Source organism: Xiphias gladius, chromosome 21, assembly GCF_016859285.1.
Source record: "Xiphias gladius isolate SHS-SW01 ecotype Sanya breed wild chromosome 21, ASM1685928v1, whole genome shotgun sequence".
In the NCBI taxonomy this organism is placed as follows: domain Eukaryota; kingdom Metazoa; phylum Chordata; class Actinopteri; order Istiophoriformes; family Xiphiidae; genus Xiphias; species Xiphias gladius.
The window spans coordinates 6,388,762-6,407,360 of record NC_053420.1 but is presented as its reverse complement, the minus strand read 5'-3'; the positions used below and the strand labels follow the sequence as shown (position 1 = coordinate 6,407,360).

At 38.6% G+C, this 18,599-nt stretch overlaps 1 protein-coding gene across 2 annotated transcripts in view; it reads left to right on the top strand.

Moving 5' to 3' along the window:
• Positions 1 to 18,599, top strand: part of LOC120807067 (centromere protein P) — a 106,678-nt gene that overhangs the window by 27,466 nt on the left and 60,613 nt on the right. The window lies entirely within an intron of this gene.

The following is an 18,599-nucleotide window of genomic DNA, read 5'->3' as shown; positions in this document are numbered from 1 at the left end:
TGTCCCTTAAATGTGTACAGAAAAAATATGCACCACAAAAACTGCAGAGAAAGCAGAAAAACTGAAAGTTGACAACCACAGTGTGAGTGTGTTTTGTCAGGAGGAATGTCTGTGGTCTCTGCCCAGCCACTCAGTAATGACTCTTAATAACCAACCTATCTTTCATTAGGCTGGATGAGTGTTTTTGTTTTTTCTTTACTGGTTGTGTTTTTCTCTGACAACACATTTAGCAGCTGAAATTATGTGATTACTTTGGACTGACCAATAGTTGAATCTGCTTTGCTTTCTGGACGACTCCTCTCAGAGTGATTAATCTTTCAGGTTACGGTTGGTGTTACGCAATGCTGTCACCACTTTCAAATTATCAACCAATTAAACTTTTTCTCAGCTAAAATGATGAAAGTATAATTAAATGTGATGTACACACATGGTTATACAGGTGGAACTAAAGTGCAGAGACGGTGTGGTACTGGACAAGTTTTATCCAAGAAATCTAATCGGTGTGGTTGCATGGTCCTGTAAGAGATTCTTTGCAGGCATCAAGGAGGTTTTAGGGTACTTTAGGAGGTTCTGATTGCCACTAAGGTGGTTGTAGTGTACCTTCAGGAGGTTCAAGTGGACATTATAGGGTATTTTATGGGTCCTTACGGTGGTTGAACATCTATGGGAGACCATCATCGAAATGATGATCACAGCAAATGAAACAGCAAATGAGGGAATATCTTTCGGATAAATGTTGTTCATCCCTCCACCAGACTGCCACTGGCTTGGAGAACGTATGACGTGCATCACTAAAGTTGTGCTGGATCCTGCTGTTGGAACAACACTTTACTAACACACTTTATGTTGGTTTCTGTTTTCATTTAGTATCCATTTGTACATTATTTTGAGAATCTAAAGGAGGTTGTAGGGTTCCTTACAGATGTGTTGAGGAGTTTCTTTGGAGTCATATAGGTTTTCGAGGTCATTGAGGAAGTTCTAACGTACTTCATGAGGTTTTGCTTGCCACTGAGGAGGTTTTAGAGGTTCTCAAAGAGGTTCTTGGTGTTCATAAGGAGGTTCAGTTGGGCATTTATAAAGTTTTAAGGGTCGTTTTAGGTAGTTGAACAGGTTCTGTTATGACATATTGGACAGCACTCTTTAGAATAAATTCTGAACAGGTACGGATTGAATGAGCCTTGATTCACCTTGCAGTTTTCGTCATTTACACGACTAGCTATAAAAGCTGTCATGATTGTATGCATGGACTAACAGATGTTTCACTGTGCATTAAGCTTAGTTTTAAATGAGTGTCCTGTTTGATTAAAAGCATTATGTCGGAAGCAAAGCCTAATTCTGTGTTTCTAACATCCAGTGCTCTATCTAAACCAACTGAGGACTCTTGTTTGTGAGACTGGAGCCAGAACAGTCCCTCCAGCTGCAGCATTTGGTTTCCTTATTGCTTCCTTCCTGATGCTGAGTTGTCCTGAATGAGAATGATGTTCAAAAGTTCAGATGCTTCTCATCTTTGAGCATTTCAAATCTTTCTTTCAGACCTGTTTCCTGATATGTATAATTCATTTGATTGTTTTATATAACTTTGCAAGTAGAGCAACACACCAACAGTGTCAAAGTCTGTCCATTCTTTGTATTGATTTTAATTAGAGGAATGGGCTTTAGGACTTGAGTATGCACACTGCAGTCACATACAAGACCACACACTCTCCTACCATGCCAAGTGCAGAAAGGCATAATCTGTGTTGAGATTTCTCATCTGCATTGTTTTTGGCAACATTTAGGTCTAATAATCTTGGCCCTTTTATAGTTTTAGCAAATGCCTCTGTGCAAAAAAAAAAAACACATCATCATCGTTGCCCCAAAGCAAAACAGATTATAACTTTCCATGACGTGGCACGACACGAGATATTTGCTTAATTATGTTCTAATGGTTCAACCTTTTTGAGGCCTTACATATGTATTTTGATATCACTATTTCATATGAGCTTCATACAAATCACCACCATCTCACATTGTTGCAACAGTAGATTAGGTATATTTACTTTTTTTGATTATATTTTTGATATATTTAGTTTTTTAAACCATTTTTTTTAAGATTGTTTTTTGGCATTTTTGCTTTTTTTTGGACAGTTGATAGTGAAGAGACAGACAGGAAATGGGAGAGAGAGAGAGAGAGAGGTTTGACATGCAACAATGGTCCCTTGCTGGAATCGAATATAGCTCTTGGGACTCTGTAGTTATTTTGACGGATCGGTAAAAACCGACCATCAGAGAGCTTGTGCTTGGTCAAAAACTGTTGATGATTGAGTGCATGCAAAGTCTGATGGGAAATGATTTGAAACACTGACTAATGAGGATTAATAATCATAAAAATTATCCATCCATCTATTTTCTGCGGCTTAACTGGTCACCGTGGCAACAGGCAAAGTAAAGCTGCCAGTATGGTTCTTCAGAGGTGCTCATTGGAAGTGCTACAGAAACCACCTCCTTCCACACCTTTCTGGGGGCTAGGGGCTAGGGGCTGGGGGCTAGGGGCTGGGGGCTAGGGGCTGGGGGCTAGGGGCTGGGAGCTGGTGGCTGGGTGCTGTGTCTGACCATCTCTGTACACACTTCACACTGTGATTGGCCAGCTGGCCATATTTAAACAGTATCACATCTTCCCCCTCTTTATAATGTTCTGCTTTTCATTCCATCTTCTAGTATTGTTGATCAGAACAACTATAAACAGTTTTGATTTCTGACATGGTTAGATGCCATAACCCAACCCTAAGGTAGCCCAGACGTCCCTCTCCTCAGCCACCTCCTTTATCTCTTCGTTGTCGATCCCAGGTTGTTTCCAGACCAGATGGGATATATAGTCCCTCCAGTGACTTCTGGGTCCACCCCGTAGTCAACCTTTAGCACACGTCGAGAAAACCTCCAGAAGGAGGCATCTAGGAGGCATCCTTATCACATCCCCAAACCACCTCAACTGACTCCTTTCAGTTGAACAGAGCAGTGATTCAAGCTTATTCTGGATGCGTGAGCTCAGACATCCTGCCAAGGAAATTCATTTAGGTTGTGTGTATCTGTGATATCATTCTTTTGGTCATTACCCAGACCTCATGACCACAAGTGATGATTGGACTGTAGATTGACTGACTGGTAAACTGAGAGTTTCACTTTCAGCCCCAGCTCCCAGCTCTTCACAACTGTCCAGTATGTTACTACATTACTGCTGACATTGCAGCAATTCTCCTGTCAATCTCCCAGTCCATCTTACCCTCACTTGTGAACTATACCGCAAAGCTCATGACAATGAGATGACCCTCGGTGCATACAGTAGCAGTATGCAGCCAAGTGTGAAGTGGCCGGGATGAGAATCGGCAGTTTGATGCCATGGCACTCTGCTCTGAAACAGTGTATTGGCCCCCTTTTAGACTGAGAATTAGTTGCTGCTGCAAGTGTAAGAATTTAAGTGTCTCAAGGTCATATAAATCAGCTACGTCCTAAAATTACTATTTTGGCAGCCAGTAAAACTTAATGTGAAATATTGTAATTGACTTGATTGGCTGATGAACAGAATGAAAATGCTCTTAAAGATCGTAGGAAAAGGTTAACAGGTTCCCGGTGATCTGAGTGAACTCTAATCAGAATAGTGATCCTGGAAGATATTGTGAGAACATTTTGGACAAGTCATATCTCAGCTGTTCATCTCTTTAATCAGGGATTCTCTATGGTTTACAGTGTGTCAGACCTCTACAGTATTGCTTTTCGAAAGAGTTATGAAATGATTTACAGGCAATAACACATGAATAAATAACAGCTAATATAATTAACACAAAAAAATGCCAGAAATGAATGAAAAACAGAATTACTGGAAAATGGGGGGGGGTAAGCATGAGAGAAGTTTCCAAAACAGAAAGGCCAAGAGATTCTTACTAATAAAATGAAGGGACTCTGTTCATTCAGCGTATGCAACAGCTGCTGAAGTCCAGCTGTTCTTGGGTTGATTTCAACCTTGGTCTTCAAGTCAGAGAGATGTTAGGCTTCCCCAGAGCAGTTCTTAAGAATTTGCAGTGTTTTTGGTGTTGTCCCTAGACATGGTGAAATGAAACGACAAGAGACACTATTCCTCTATAAACAAGCAGAGCAAAAACTGAAGTCTAACAGCAACACAGTTAAATAGAAAACATGTGACTATTTCAGCCTTCAAGAGGAGAGGAAAAAGAAGGGGGCCCAGATATAAACATCCAAGGAACATGAGCCCGTACTGTTACAGGTGTGTTAGCAATTATGAACACCTTTAAACTTTTACGACTCTGGGAAAAGGGCCAACAACTGGAGAATGTTTTTACTGTCACTAATTTTCTAAACCAGAGTTTAGCTGTCAGGGTGGTTTCAGTGGTGTTGCACTGCAAAATAAAACAATGTCAATGGGGAAAGCCACCCACAACAACACACAAAAAACACTTTATTCCTGTCATATGGACTTGCTCAACATTTGTCTGTGAACATGATTGAGGCTTTTTTTTTTTTTAAAGCTTGGAATGTGACAGATACATTGAAAGCAGTTTTACTTGCTCATTTATGCTGCAGTTTGATCTGAAAGGGCTAAGAAGCGTAAGAAAAAATTTGAAATAAATTTGGATGAGGTTGGCGGATGGATAAATGAGCACACCAAGGACTGTAAACTCTTCAGACAGACGTGTACAACAGAGATCTTTATCAGACAGTCAGTATGATTTTTATATCCCGAATGCCAACATCAACTGGTCCAGAGTTGGTCTAACTCGTGCCAGTTGGTTGAGATGCCCAAATCAGAAATGGTCAGTGCATGTGCACATTACAAACAAAATGGGGACCCACTTCTTGAAAAATTGTTTGTAGTGCTACTGGTGGTCTGTAATTCCACAGGCTACCTTTAAGGCATTAGCATGTTTTAAACAGTCTGACAGTCACAGCCACTTTACATAATGATTGCCCAGGTGTGCAAAGGTATGAAAGTAGGCGGAGTTTGAACCTCTCTCCCAAACTCTTCTTTTTAAGTCTTCACACAGCTACATTTGTCACTCTTCATGTGAACAACTGAGTGCAACACCAATAATGTTCTCAAGGAGAGACCATTTGAATGTGTGGGCGATTATCCACAACTGTATTATTATTGTGTCTCACCTATCTCAATTAGCCGTTCAGAAAAGGAATGAACACTTTTGCCTTTATATGTAGTCCAATGCCACAACGTAAACTAGTTTGTTTGAAGCATTTTACCACCTTTACAGTTGGAATCCTTAAGATTTTCTGTCCAAGTTGATTTGGCAACACCTGTGGTTACTACAGCAAACACTCCTTGAGCTGCCACCTAGTCAGAAATACTACAGTAGAGAAACTGGTGTATCTGTTTACAGTGCTACCAAACATACTCACATTATTTTAACAGAGAAAAGATGCCAGGAATAATTTTAACTAAAATCTGATTTAACGCTGCGGATGGTGCGAGTAGTTTTCCACACAACAGCAGGGCACAGTAACAGGATTTGGTAGGGGATCTGATAACAGTATTTTGTTGGCTGAGGAGTTGGCAGATTGCAGGCACTTCTTCATCCAACAGCTCAATTTGGCTGGTCCTTCTTGTTCCTTTATTTTTTGAAATATGTAAAACTGATCCGCTGTCAAAAATGACCTCATCTTGTTTTGTAGATGCATTTTTTATGAACGATCCAAGTGAGTTCTAACCTCCATGACGAATACATTGCTTCACAATAAATGCCACATGAATGATTTTAATGTGAAGTAGCAGTATAATGAAATGTGATAATGTAATTACAGGATGTAAATACATTGGGTCCAAGGTTTGATAAGGATTATAACTTTAATGTGTCCCAACAGCAAAATCAGTCAAGGACACGGGAAGTCCAACCCACTCAAATTCCCAGGTTTTACTGTAAAAAGCAGTGCGCATCATCTGTCACAATGCTGATGGTGCTGACGGCAGGTGATGTCACCCCCACTTTCAATGCATCCTTTGAACAGGATAGTCACCTGATTGCACAGGGTGATGGCAAGGAGAATTGGTGTTTGTTACCAGATTCATTTGTGATATAATTTTTCAAGGACGGTAGGGGAAGTGAGGTGTGTTTTCTCCAGTCTAGCAAACATAATCCATCCTCTTTTATGGCAATCAGAATTCCAGCTACTTGGGCTTTACTGTAAAGTACTAAACTTTTTTGTATGACTTGAGATAACAATAAGTTGAGAATTTGCCTAGAGCTTTGATCCGTGACTTCTAGCAAGCTTGTTTGCCGAGCATCGAGATAAGGCTGGAGAATGTATCAAATTAATCAAATTACTGACAACATGAATGTCTTGCTGTTTTAAATTTACTTGCAAGACAGTTTTCAATAAATCAACTGTCTGAGTATTGTGTAATTTAACGACTAGCTTCATATAACTTGATATAACATCTAACAGGAAGTTCAACTAACCACTCAGCCCACAGTTTGATCCAGAAGTCCAGAATTTTTAACTCGTCATACTGTACCTTACCTCTTTTTGATCCCTTTGTTATATCTGTGCATTTTTCCAGTAGAACGAAAGAAATGAAATAATCATATTCTCAGTGCTGAAAGAGTAGATGAAACTGCAGATTGGGTGAAACATCTAAATACTGTATCACACAGTGTTTCTTGTATCCTATTATTGTTTCTGTTCCATTTGGACACTTTTCTACTTTCTAGTCAAGTCAGTTTTATTTATCCAGCTTAAAATCACAAAAAGACATTCCATAAAAATGCTTCTTTCTGCTGTCAGAGTAGGTTTCAGTCATAAAATGCTATTATTCAGCAAACTGGTAAAACCGGTCAACCTGTTACAGAGTATTTTTGTAATGCTTGAGGTTGCCTGCTCCAAAAACACCACTATTGTATCATGTAAACACAATCATCGTAATGGTAAACTTTTTTCTGGCCTTTTTCCTCTGACAACTGTGATCAACGTGATGGCGAGCCTGGTTTTAGGGTGACAGGTGTAAGCGGGCGATACGTAACGGCAGACTGAATCCAGCCTAGACAAAACAACACACGTCATTGAATCCACTCCAAACACAGATGCCCATTTGACTGCAGAGTAGCTTTCGACACAGCGGACCACCTGGTTAGGAATTAAACAGCCTTAGTCTGCATGGGTCTGGTTGAAAACTGACATGATGTATTAACCCACCACTGAGAGCTCTGTGTTTTGGTCGTGACATAGCCACCCGTCAGCTCTGGGCTGCCGCCAGCAACTGCAGAGCTGACAGTGAGGTTTTTTATTTTAGCTCAGAGACTAGTTATGCAATGAGTGTTACATGTTTTTCAAATTAAACGACTGGCAAAAACTACTACCTTCTATTCCCTTAATAGGCTGTATGTGAAACTAAACAGAGAAGAATCAGACCTGCGGATAATGATCATCCAGCTTTGGACCTCTGTGGAGCTTTTTAGCCACTTATAGCTTACACTTTTTGTTTTGTGCAACATTTACTGAAGGGTTCAGTCTCTGCTCTCTCATGAACCATTTCCAGTAACAGCAGGCAGCTTTTTTTTTTTAGCAAACATGCTCTGATAAACCCACGGTATGCTACCTGCCCAGCACCAAACGACAGACAGACAAAGCTAGAGAATAGCTGGTGAAGAAAATGGATGGGCAAACCAGATCTAAAAGGAGAGTAAATATTTCAGCATGTCTAGTAAAAATTATGCTCATGTACTGCTAAATTTCAACAGCAAAACCACTTTGAAGGAAACTTTATTGCCCCTTGATTACATTTTTTATCAATATAATGATGCATTATGAAAGATTTTAGTGTTCTGTGTAAGCAAATCTAAGCACTTGGCTACAGTTAATGAAAGATCATATATTTGGTTTATTATTAAACAAGCATGAAGCACAACACAGCAGACATGTCTATTTTTTCAATATTTAAAATAATGAATTTTCCTTGACCTTAACCAAAATATTTTAGTTGCCTAAACCTAACCACATGAGCAGGTTGGGAACACTGGTCTCAGCTGTCAAAGACCACTTTTTATATCCAACATCCATTGTGCCCACCTACCTTTTACCACTTCCTGGACTAGAAAAGCTTCACCAATGAAGAAAAACCATTTTAGGGGACAGATTTGCTGTCATCAGGTGGACACAAACAAAACTCCAGTGGGATCATAATGCTGCGGTGTTAGCCTGAAAAAACTTTATTAGGAGATTTTCTGACCCCAGTGGCAAAAATTCAATTATCGCAGCTTTAAAGGGAAGTTTAAAGGAGCAAGACATCCAGACTAAAAGACACGCAAAATGACTACAAGTGCGTTTGTAGTGTTGTGTGTGTCCAGTAGGTCCTTTCAGTAATCTGTCTCATGTCATAAATTATCACAGTATATCGTAATTGATGTCAAACAGCATCATTTGCACCATAATTCATTTCAAGAATAAAACATGAAATGCTATTTTTATTAAAAAAGCAAAAATTTGGAATGGAGGCAATGATACACTGGATAAATGAGACCTCCCACCTGTTTGTGGCTCTCTTCTTACCAGCGTTGGGCACTAAAATACCACACAGACAGGCAAAGCGAATTTCAAGGTCAGGAAAATCAACAACTCGCTTGTACCTACCCCTTTTATGCAACCCATAGGAGTGTTTCCTCAAATGGTGCCCCTATGGGGGCAGGCGCACATGACCTTTGCCGTCATGGTTACAATAATAAACTGTGACCGTTAACATTGTGTAACGGTCACAGTTTGTATACGTTTAGGCACACAAAACTACCTGGTTAGGTGCAGGCACAAAAAAGTCTTGGTATAGTTTAGGAGATCATTTTCTGGGTTACAATAGCTACTTTGTTAATGGCAGAGGACCTTTGTTGTCGTGATTCCAATAATAAACACGTGGTTAAGGTAGTGTCAGTGTCCAACAGGAAACGAACAGCTGTCACCCATGTCAAAGTCTTATGTTTTGTTGAACCATCCATCCCCGCCAACCTCCTCCAAATGCAGACTTTGATGCTCTAATTACTACTTCTAATTTTCTGGGATATTGCTGAAAATGCTGTTTCAAATTTACAATCCTTTTAAAGTACATGGCTCCGAGCTTGACTCATCTTTTATCTTTAGTTTTCATAGTGACATAGTTAGTCTTTTTAAAATACCAGTCATAAGAGCCATTCCCTCTCCAAAAGTTGTTCCTGCAGCTGAGTTGCCTTTTTTACAATGTTAAATGAAATTAGTACTCAGGTCTGTGTTTCTGTAGGTATATTTGTTTTCCTGTAATCTTTTCGAAATAAACCCATGTGCAGGAGAAGTATTTCTTTCTTCCTGTTTACTGTAGGTTTGAGTCTTTTCCTTATGCTGTGCCTTGGTTCAAATTCACTCAGCCTTGGAATTCAGTCCCAGAGGATCTGCGGATGACCTGATGGTTAAAACAGAACAACTGCAGCCTCCACTCAGAGATAACCGCTTTGGTTTTAGAAACAATAGGTTAGTTTTAATTTCTGCAACATTTTTTATTTCTTTTGTCCAGAGTTTGCTGTAAAAGAGGAATGTTGTATTGTTTTTGTTGACATTTGAATGGACTCTTCCATGTCATATCTTTATTACACTGAATTTTTGGTCAGGAGAAGGGACTGTCTTTTTTGTTTTTTGTATTTTTGACATTATCATCCCTCATTAAAAATGAAATATTGGATTTCACTTACTCTGTCACTTACTCTGCTTTATTCGGTATAACTAAAGGCCCATTCCCACCAAAAATCATAAACATAACCATTTTATAGTAATTTTATAAGCAGGAGAATATAAATGCAGTTTTTTTTGTTCCACTCCAAAAAAGGAACAGGCAATTTATATAGCTCATTGCTTTGACAGCCTGTTTGGTTGATGTGTATTGTATCACTTTGATGCTGTATTGAGGAGTAATGGAGACCTTCTGCTAGAAAAACTGCAGTGTCTATGCATGGTTCCTGTTGTGAAAGTGAAATGCAGAGCAGATGTTGGGGATACATAGGGCGGAAGACCAGGATTTAAAGTATGCTGTTGCACATATGACTCTGTCATGCTACACAAGTTGTTCTGTGTAAGATGGCTGATAAATTGCGGTTAGATTGAAACTAGTATAGGTGAAGGAATTGATGTTAGGCCTGGACTGAAGCATGGTTTCAGTTACCTCCTAATAAGTTTGATATGACAGTTATACCATGCCAGAATGTTGTCCTTGTTTGAATTTTCAAGAAAATCCACATGCTGAGTTGAATGTGTACTCTCTCCTGTTTTGTTTTTATTACATGCTCAGTCCAAGATTTTCATTTTCCTTCAGAAATATTAGACTCTCTCTCTTTTTTTTATTTTTTACTCTTTTTTTTTTTTTTTTTACTCGATCCAGTCCAGGCCAAAGGGAGGCCCTGCAGTCTCAGGGTAGAGACAGGGAGTTCTGTTCTTCTCTTGCTTCTTCTTGGTTTATTTGCCTCAGACTTCATCAAGAGCCATTGAATTCAGGTGTGGTGAATTATACAGGATCTTTGGTTCATGTCATGTTGTGGACATCTCAGGGTCTGCAGTCTTTGTGTAACTGCTGACTGTTTACTCTAATGAGCCTTTCATAATTCCCTAAGCCTGGAAGTTCTTATCCCAGCATGAGGTTCACTGTCACCTTTTTACTCAAACAAAACACCTCAGCACACAGGGAGGAGGTTCTTCCACTAAGTTCCACTGGCGATGGGTGGAAGGGTGTAATACTGAAATCCAAATTCCATCTGAAAATAACCTTTGGAAAATGGCACTCTTTTCCTTTGTGATGTAAATGAAGCCAGGATAACTGCAGAAACAGAATAAACTCTCACTGGTTGTCAGCATCTATTAAACTTCATGGATGGATTGTAGGGTAAATGCACATAAACACCATTTATCCAACCTCTAAGAAACTGGACAGTGTTTATGAGGATCCCCTGGGGTGTTTATGTTGAGTTTAGATGGCTAAACAGACTCTCACACTTCTCTTGTACATTTTATGATTGCTAAAATTGTCCTTCACTGGCATCATGGTATGTTGCATGTGAGCACAGAACAGTCATTAACCGACATCACTCATTTCTGCTGGGAAATAATAACAGTCAACCCTTCCTTTGCAACGAAGGCAGCAAAAACATTGGCGGGGCCCATTTCAGGCAGACACTGGATATCTGGTCTTTGGAGATCTGGACCCATATTTATCCAGCATCTCATAGTAAGCAAATCCGTCCTAACTGGCCAAAAATTCTCAGGATGAGGCATATTTTGTAAGTTTTTTGACCAGTAATTTTCTTAACCAGTGAAATGACTGCTATCTGTTGATATTAAAGGGAAATCCAGAGGTGTCTTAACTTGTTCGCAGCTGAGATTGGTGTGCCACAGTCCACAGAAGACTGTAACATCATTGACGCGAGTGCAATACTGAGCAATATATGCATGATACAGCACTGTTATAGTATACTGTAGGACTGTCTGTCTGTGGACAGATTTTGTCACCACTATAGCGTCACAATTGTGCAAGATACAGCCACAAAACCTTTCAGGTGTGTAGCTGTGATCAAAATGAAGGCTGAGTTCGAAGATGGGTGTGGTCTGACCCATAAATACTGAGTACTCATGTAATAATGTAGTAATGACTGCTGCTCGCTCATGTTATACTGTATACTGTATTACTGACTATTGAGTACACATGTCATAATGTAGTAATGTCTACTGAGTTATCATGGATCGGAAAATAAACATGTTGACGGATGTCGCGTCTGGGGTGATCCCATCGCAAGATGGTCTCTAGTTGATAGTCATAATTATGAGATTAAAGTTAAGAATTAATTTTTGCATCATATGTTTTGTAATCTAAATAAACTATTTCCCTTTCTGCATTTCAAGTTTAACCACTGTCTACTATTTCAAACAGCAATGGTCAGAAAACTACAATACAACATCATACTTTCCATTTTGTTTCTGAGAGTGTGTTGAATTACCGAGTTCTCACTCTCTTCCAGGAGAAATTATTCGCCTGGTAAGTCAGTGTATGACGCTTCATCAATAACTCTCAGACCTACTCTGAAGTAAGACTGGTTTTAGTCCTAATTTAACTTTCAGCATGATCCCTACAGGGAGTTCAAAGATACTTTATAAAAACAGGGGCAAGTGTCTGTAGTTCCAAGTATTCATACAACTTGGTCTACTTATAGAGTAGAGTTATAAGTGAAGACTTATGCATCCCTAAACTGAAATGTCAGAAAACAATCACACAGATCTACCAATATTTAGATTTATCAACTCCTAGATGGAACTGTTGAGTAACAGATTGATAACCAAGTAAAGAAACTAGCTTGCTGAAAGCACAAATCATCCAGGAATGGAGAGTGTGGCTCACCCTGCTTAACCCCATGAATGCTATGAAAAGAGTCGGATACAGTTGCACCCATCCTAACATGCACATTCTAATAGGAAAACCAATATACAACAATTCTGCGAATATATGTAGTTATTTCTTTAAGGCTCATTTTGTTAAAAAGTTATTTGATTTGATTGATAAACAGCCTGGGAAGCATCTAAGAAAAACATGGACTTGGTGGAGTTGCAGCTAGCAAACACAGGCACAAGTTAAGAACTGAAACAACTGATTTTTACAGCCTCTATGTTGAGTTCCTGGTAAATTAAACAAGTGCTTTCGTTCCCTCTGATCAAATCTCTTTTGTCTTGGATCTGTGTTGTGTCTGCAGTGTTAGTGTCTGAGATGATGGTCTCTGTTGGTACTGGACAAGAGACCAGCTCTGATTAAACTTTCAACTGAGACATGACGGTTTGGACTAAACCAGTATGAGACATATGGAGAATATTATTGGTTGACTGGGTTCCAGTTTGGGGTGGTATTGGATAGTTTTTTTTTTCTTTGTTCTCTGATGACTACTGGGTTTGTTATCCCAGCATTCCTGGCATATTCCTTCTCCCGGACACAAACTGATGGACAGTTTAGTGTTGACTCAAAAGTGATTCACGCTGACTTGGAATCGGTTCACATGCTAAATATCATTAGTTCCCAATTAAGCCCTTGATTATTCTAGTGACCCCCTGGTGTTTTAAGTTTTCAGACAGTGCTTCATTTGTCTCCAGGTCGTATGTCCCAGCTGAGCATTGACCATCTTTATCAGTTAAAAGATAAAGGCTTACTTACAGCTAGAAGGCACTTTGTGTGACCTCGATCCTGCTCAGAGATAAAAACAAAGGGAGCTCAGGGTCAACATGTGTTTCCAGGAACCGTACGTCATTCTTGGACCTGAAGCTGCTGAAAATTAATCTGCGTTAGTGGAATGATTCAAAATTAAAGGGATTATGTTCATAAGATCTCAGTAAAGACTAATGATTTTGCATTTTTGTTTTTCTGACCTCTAAACTTAATATTCACCCATGTGAAATTTTTTTTTTAAACATTATTTGAGAGAATATCAATCAACTATTAATTGGTATTGAATTTTTACGCTACAGTTATTTCCCCCACATTCAAAATGTTTCTTATCCCAATATACAGTACATAGCAAATACTGTATACAGCGCGTGCCATCTTTTTTCATTTTATGCAATATGTGTTTAGTTAATATCAGTGAGTTCTTCACCACCTGAAATGCTGCTGAATGAAGGCTGTCTTGTTTCTTCAGTTACTCACAATGAAGAGTTTGTTAATATTGTCAGTGCTCCTCATTAAAACTGATGAGTCCCACTATTGGCTTACTGACAGGCTTCAGTGACAAATGAAATATGATGGGACTAATTGAAAATCTGTGATCTACACAAGCGTGTGGACCAAGGCATAATGGGACATATGGAGAGTGTTATTGGTTGACTGGGTTCCATTTGGGTGGTATTGGATAGTTTTTTTTTTCTTTGTTCTCTGATGACTACTGGGTTTGTTATCCCAGCATTCCTGGCATATTCCTTCTCCCGGACACAAACTGATGGACAGTTTAGTGTTGACTCAAAAGTGATTCACGCTGACTTGGAATCGGTTCACATGCTAAATATCATTAGTTCCCAATTAAGCCCTTGATTATTCTAGTGACCCCCTGGTGTTTTAAGTTTTCAGACAGTGCTTCATTTGTCTCCAGGTCGTATGTCCCAGCTGAGCATTGACCATCTTTATCAGTTAAAAGATAAAGGCTTACTTACAGCTAGAAGGCACTTTGTGTGACCTCGATCCTGCTCAGAGATAAAAACAAAGGGAGCTCAGGGTCAACATGTGTTTCCAGGAACCGTACGTCATTCTTGGACCTGAAGCTGCTGAAAATTAATCTGCGTTAGTGGAATGATTCAAAATTAAAGGGATTATGTTCATAAGATCTCAGTAAAGACTAATGATTTTGCATTTTTGTTTTTCTGACCTCTAAACTTAATATTCACCCATGTGAAATTTTTTTTTTAAACATTATTTGAGAGAATATCAATCAACTATTAATTGGTATTGAATTTTTACGCTACAGTTATTTCCCCCACATTCAAAATGTTTCTTATCCCAATATACAGTACATAGCAAATACTGTATACAGCGCGTGCCATCTTTTTTCATTTTATGCAATATGTGTTTAGTTAATATCAGTGAGTTCTTCACCACCTGAAATGCTGCTGAATGAAGGCTGTCTTGTTTCTTCAGTTACTCACAATGAAGAGTTTGTTAATATTGTCAGTGCTCCTCATTAAAACTGATGAGTCCCACTATTGGCTTACTGACAGGCTTCAGTAACAAATGAAATATGATGGGACTAATTGAAAATCTGTGATCTACACAAGCGTGTGGACCAAGGCATAATGGGACGTATGGAGAGTGTTATTCGTTGACTGGGTGCCATTTGGGTGGTATTGGATAGTGGTTCTCTGTTCTCTAATGACTACTGAATCTATTATCCAGACAGATGGAAGAGGCTTTTGTATTTGAAAAAACGGCGTTGTTTTGATTCTAACTTCTGGCAATTACAGGGTCACTCACTATCACCTCACTGTAAAAACATTGACTCAAGTGGGGCTGCATAATTCAGGTCAAAATGAGAATCATGATTTTTTTTTTCTTTTTTTTTTTTTTTCCCCCCACTCAAAACTGAGATTCAATATTTTCTGGCAGTCCATACAGTCTTTGTGGAAACAGTACAAGTAATATAACAATTAGCTACTGGACACACTGTTTTTTTTTTTTTTGCTTTTTTTTTTTTTTTTTTTTAAACAAATAGCTCATATGCATGAAACGATAGTTCAAAAAAAATTCAGTTAAATCTAATGTGTACAAAATATTTCCCAGTGTGTGTTTTTAAAAAAAAAAGATTTTTAAAACATTGCAGCTAATACACAGCTCACCTTTAGCCTGATGTAGAGTGTGCCCCAAAACACAGAGGCCTTGTCCAGTTAGTAAGACTGCTTTCGCAATGCTAGATCCATTGTCAGAAAAGCACCTTTTCCACCTCCAAACTCCAGCTGGTAAGAGCCTGCTTCAGTCCTGTTAGGATCATTAAGGATCCTAACAGTCTGTAGACACAGACTGTTCATGATAAAGTCATTACTGATAAAAACATACTGTATGTTATTGTTTTTAGGTGTTGACCGGAGCGATATGTTTGGCTTACTTAGACAAAAAGTCTTTTGAATGCTTTGTTGGATGTTTGAGTGGTTTGGCGAAAGGGATGTATACTTTTTTTTTTTGACTTGTCTTCCTAACCATCATTGGGGTTCGATGACACTAGCCATGAAACCAGACACTGTCATTTCATTACTGATTAACATGCAGATTATTATTATTTTTTAATTAATTGAATCATCATTTGGTCTATAAAAAGTCAGAGAAAATTCTGAAAAATGAAAAATCACAATTTGCTGAAGCCCAAGGTAACATCTTAAAATGTCTTGTTTTGTCCGACCAACAATCCAAAACCCAAAGATATCCAATTTACCATCACATAAGACAAAGAAAACCAATGACTCTTCCTAACTGGGAAGCTAGAAAGAATGTTTGGCGTTTTTGGTTGAAAATTTACATCAACTATCAATTATCAATTATCAAAATAGTTGCCAATTGATTTTCTATCTACTAGTTGATTAATTGACTACTTGCTTCAGGTTTATTGTACATACTGTAGCTCTTTGCAAAACTAAAGGAGCTTGAAATTCTTCAGCGGAAAACATAAGTCTCTCTGATCAATTTTAATTTTGCTTCAGCTTTAGGGTCTTGAGGCAGACTTACTGCAGTACAGTACTGGCCTTTAAAAATTGTGCGTCGTCCTTTTTTCAGTGGATGAATCATACTTGTACAGTGGTACAGTAGCCTACTATGTCTTCTCACAGCTACAGTTACAGTTCATCTATATTATTGTTTGTGGTTAAAGTCAATGCGTTTTTCATGTGTTTGTTGAGACAGGGGAATTCCGGAAAGTTCCCATGTTAATGTAATTATGTCTGTTTAATAGGACATTGTGGTCTTGAATGTTTCCCTCTGTGCTAATTGTGATGAGGAGAACACGGCTGTCTACTCCACACTATACTCCATCTGGATAAAATCTCTTTTTATTGGACTTCTCTTCAAAAGCTCTGGCTTTAAGATCGCTACTGGCTAAAATAACAGTGTCTGTGATTCTGGCTAAGACCGCCTGTCTGTCTTTGTATTTCTGTCTGTCTCTCTCTTATTCTGCTCTCCTGTCTGTCTTTTTGTATTTATTAATGTTACAGCATACCCTTATCACAGGTGTTAAGGCAGTATAGTGCATAGATATAACATCAGAAAACCTCAAATTATTTATTTATAAGGACCAGCAAAAGTTTGAATAGTTAGTTTCAATATTAGACTATATTTCTTTGCTTTTGTGCTTTAATGATTTTACATTCATGCACCTTGATTTAAGTTATAATTAAATCAGTGCAGGCAAAAAAATTTAAGCTCATTCACTGAATTCCAACCTGAAACAGCAAGAGAAAAACTCTTGCAGATTTAAATTCAGACTGTGTAATTCTTAACTGGGATGAAAGCAGGAGGCAAGAGACCTCTGTCCATCCCAAACTGACAGGATTATCAGGAATGATAATGGAAACTGAAACCATGTGCTCTTGATTTCGATGTGTGCTAGACTGAAATACTCTGACTTTTCTCAAGTGCAAGAACATCAGTCACATTGCAGAAGGAAATAATACATATTTTGCTAATTAATTCATTCATTAATTAATAATATACAAGTCTTATCCATAGCACTATCTACTAAAAAATACATTCAGTAAAATGGAAGAAATGTAGACCTTCCTGAGCAGGTGTAAGTCATGCCTCATTAGTTGTTGGTCATGGTGGAACAGTTAGAGAGATGAGGGAGACTAATGACAGACCCAGAGGAAAAGGTTTTTTTTTAATACTCAGACCTGGAATACATGACAGACTACATCCTTTTACATTTTGATGACACTGACGCATAACCTCAATTTTGCTGCATTACAGTTACTCTTATTTGGAATGGACCGAGGCAGAAGTACGATTTTATACTTAATTTACTTTAAGATGGTAATTATCGCTGGCACCACTTGGCTACTTGTGGCAGAGACTTGTAACTGTTCAGGTGTTTAATTCCACAGATTCTTTCAAATCAAGATGGAAGCTATACGGTTAATGTTGTTGAGGTTGTTGTTATTGATTGGTGACACAAATCAATAGATGATTTTTGCTCTATGTAATAGCTAGTGATTTTAGACGGACAAACATGTGTTAGTTAGTTTGCATGTTACGTTTTCTGTCTGTTGTGAGTTTGTTAATTTCTTTCACTGATCTGTAGTTTCTTTGTCTTCATGTGGAATTCTGTACCGTGAGGAATGTCACCCCCTGTGGCAATATTTTGTAATACAGTCGACTTCATTTGTAGTGCACAGATGTTACAACTGAATGAAGTACTGTGTTTAGTGTGAAACTAATTAGTTACAACCAGGTTATAACCAGGTCAGTTGGTGCAACAAATGTCTGGAGTTTCTCTCCATAAAACGTGTACTGCTTTACACTTTTCATAGTTGGCACATCATATCTCTAAATGATTGAGCAATAATGATCGTTAACTGGTTTAAAGTGTTTGTAAGACACAAATGATTCAGCTGGCTTCAACATAGAAACTCGAGTTTGCAGTGAACTCATGAAACAACTGATTTCTGATTTGTTAAGAGATACGGTTTTACCACTTTACCACTTTTACTTACTATACTTTTATATGACTTTTTTGATGCTCTCAGATCTGCACTTTCTTTTTCTCTCTTACTCACAGTCACTCGCGCACAGACAAACACACACACACACACACACACACACACACACACACACACACACACAAACAAACACACACGTACACCCTGCACACCCTGCACACACCCTGCACACATTCATCATAGGCCAGGTTTCTCCACTCCAGAGCCAGACAGCAATTGGCTATTAGTCCTCTTTGCTCATTTTTCATGTCAGTCTTTTCTCTGCAGAATGCATCACTGCTGGGATTCTCTCACATGAACAAACAGGCCTTTCAGTCCTTGCTTCTAAACATTTCAATTTTATTGGCCTCGTTTAGTCTTGGCTCTGCTCTGGA